The sequence below is a fragment of the Cibotium barometz genome, chromosome 1 (genome assembly GCF_041138505.1).
Source record: "Cibotium barometz isolate CiBa-2024 chromosome 1, ASM4113850v1, whole genome shotgun sequence".
NCBI lineage: Eukaryota > Viridiplantae > Streptophyta > Polypodiopsida > Cyatheales > Cibotiaceae > Cibotium > Cibotium barometz.
The window spans coordinates 51,980,083-51,983,312 of record NC_141046.1 but is presented as its reverse complement, the minus strand read 5'-3'; positions in this window follow the sequence as shown (position 1 = coordinate 51,983,312).

Genomic DNA, 3,230 nt, shown 5'->3' with positions numbered 1-3,230 from the left:
AACTCCAAAGTCCACTCCCGGTCGCATGGGCCACAGAGAGGGAATGAGAAGGCCACCGCTGAATCAAGTGCCTCCTCCCCGCGGGCCGGAGGAATCACTACATGAACGCTGATGGGTGCTGGCTCATGGGGGCCCTCTGCTCCAAAAAGCCGTGTGAAGAAGTAATCAAAAGCCTCCGAGCGCTGTCTAGTGCCGAGGCGACTCAGCCGACTGCGGATAGATGATATCCGTGAAGCCCGAATTGGCATGGTAAGTCTCCTTTGCGGTGCTCGAGCTAGGTCGGTGCTCAGAGCTCTCCGGACTACTGCAGGTGAACGCTAGTGGACTGCTAGGGCCTCCCGGGGAGCTGAGGCGGGCGGTGGGGGAGGAGGGGGGGCGAGGGGGTGGAGAAGGAGCCGCTGCCAAAACCGGAGCGGGGACGGGAGGAGGCAAAGGTGGAAGCGAGGTGGTAGGGGGGACGGTGGTGGGGGGGGTGAAGGAGGGGGTGCTGGCATCTCTTGGTCCTCAGTCGTCGCAGCGGTCTCCTCCTGGAGGGGAGCAAAGCTATTCCTCATGGGAACCCAATGATGCTGAGACTGTGGTTGCTGCTCTGCAGCGATCTCTAGGCGTGCTGCTGTGGCTGTCTCCCTCGACGGCGCCCCTGTCCAGGCTGCCACTCCGAGGTCTCTGTGGCCTAAGCAGGTGTCCCGGAGGCTGCCTGCCGAGCCGCATCTATGGGCGGGCCATCAGGGGTCTGCTGCTGTGGTGAAGGTCGGGGTCTCCTACGAGGGCAGGCCTTGGCCAGATGACCAACCTGACTGCAAATAAAGCACTGGTTCAGGAGCCCCAAGAACTCCACTCTTTGATCAATCCATCCCCCCTATCCTAGGTAGCTGAATGACCTTCAAAAGGGAGGAGATGTCAGACACCAAAACTCTGACCGAAGGTAGCCCAGCTGCTTTGGTCACCACTGAAGTTGTTGTGGGGCCAAACTCTAGCACCGAACCCACCAATGCTCCTAGCCTAGAAAGGAGCAAAAGGTACTCCCGACGGAGTCCAGGGAAGCAAATTGTAACATGCAAAAGGTGCTCTCCTTGCTCGACCGCTGCTGGGTCAAAGCCATGCTGCCAAGGTCTGAAGAAAGCCCGAGCACCCCTGATGTCAAGGGGACTCATGGCTAAGACCTTGGCCACGCTCTGGGCTGTCTCGAACTCGATCTGGTAATGTCCACGGCCCAGTAGCTGAACGTCTAGGATCTTGCCCACATCTGCAAGAAGGCGGGCCTGGAGAAGATCCTGGATCTCCCATCTGCTGGGACGAGTGTCGACTATACGGCAGATGGTGGAATGCGCCTGGAGGCGTTCTACCTCTGCGCGGTGAGGCTCGCTTCCTCTTCTGGCGAAAGAGAAAGCCTGATGGGGGTGTCCTCAGGGGCGGGTGGGGTTGCGAGGGACTCCCTATGAGGCAAAGCGGGAGGAGCCTCCATCAGTGTGTGAAGCTATGTCGAAGGCAGAGCGAATGCGGAGAGTCCTACAAGAACCGAGCTGCACACAAAGGATGGAGGGGAAGGCAAAAAGGAAGAAAAAGGAAAAAAAAAGGGGGGGGTAAGGCAGCGAGGAAAAAAAGCCCCTAGGGGGAGGCGGCAGTAGCGCGAAGAAGGGGGGCGGGGGGAAGAAGAGCCAACGGCGGCTACAGGGGGGCGGGGGGCTAAAGACAAACGGGGGGCGCGAAGGAGGGGAGTTGGAGCAGGGGACAGCGGCGCAGCAGCGCTGGGGCACGCAGAACAGCCAGGCGGGGGAAGGGGGGGCAAACACGAAGGCAGGCCGGGGGGGAGCAGACGCGAAGGCGAGAAAAAAAGGGGGGGAGGGCGTGCAGTCAGCGCGAGCAGGGGGCGAGCGAGAGCTTCAGTGAGCCAGTGTTGCGTTTTGTTGATGCTATGCTGAATGGTCAATCGTTTATGCTCCTTGGTATCCTCTATCTCCTTTACCTCCACTCTCAGTGCTAGTGTGGCATGAGGAACAACCGCCACTATCTCCACCACGACTACCCTCCCTATGATGACAACTGCCACTCTCATGAGAGCCATGATGACTGTGAGGTGTCATATCTCCTAAAGGTGAAGGTGTAGGAGATGTTGTAGCACTAACTGGGGCTAACGGTAAGGGGTGAATGTAAAGGCATGTGAAGTGCCTAGCAAGGGTAAAGTGCCTGGCAAGGGATTTTGTTGGGCTATGGGCGAAGACCTAATGGTAAAGGGGTGCCTGCTGCATAGGCTGCCAACTGCTCGGGGGTGGAAGTATAGCCAAAGATGCCCTCTACCTCCCTTGCAAATCATCGTTGAGACTCGATGAGAGCCTCAACTTGTCGGTATGTGGGACAAGAGGATGAGGACCCAGGCCACATCTATGCAGACAAAAAAAATATTAAAAAAAATATTATGAAATGAAGACTTCCCGGCTCTTTAAGTCAATTGACCCTGGGAATCATCTCATTAAGAAGCCGTTACGCAAGCCTTGCATAAAGCATTATGCATTAGGCCTTATGCATAAAGCTTATGCATAAGGCCTTAGGCATGAGGCCTTATGCATAAAGCACTATGCATAAGGCCTTAAGCATGAGGCCGTATTCATAAAGTACTATGCATAAAGCATAAGGCCTTATGCATAGTTTTATGCATGAGGCCTTATGCATAAAGCTTTTGCATAAAGCTTTTGCATGAGGCCTTAAAGCTTAACATGAGGCTTATGCATAAAGCTTAAAGTATAAGGTATAAAGCTTAAGCATAAAGCTTAAGCATAAGGCCATAAAGCATAAAACATAAAGCATAAAGCATAAAGCTTATGCATGAGCATTATGCATAAATCATGCATGAGAATTATGCATAAAGCTTATGGGGGTAAACCTACAAAACAAATCCCCTTACCTCTTTTTCGTGATGTTGAAAGAGAGGATTAAAGGACCTACAAAACCAACAAAAGGGTGAGCAAAAGATTAGTAATGCATACATACAAACCAAGAAAATATTAAGAAGATCAGTAATGCATACATACAAAAGATTAGTAATCAAATATTTAAAAACTATAAGCTTGTGCATAAGGCATAAAGCTTAAGCATAAATCATAAAGCTTATGCATAACACATAAAGCTTAAGCATAAGGCCTTAAGCATAAAGCATAAAGCTTATGCATAAGGCTTATGCATAAGATTAAAGCATAAGGCATAAAGCTTAAAGCATAAGGCTTATGCATAAA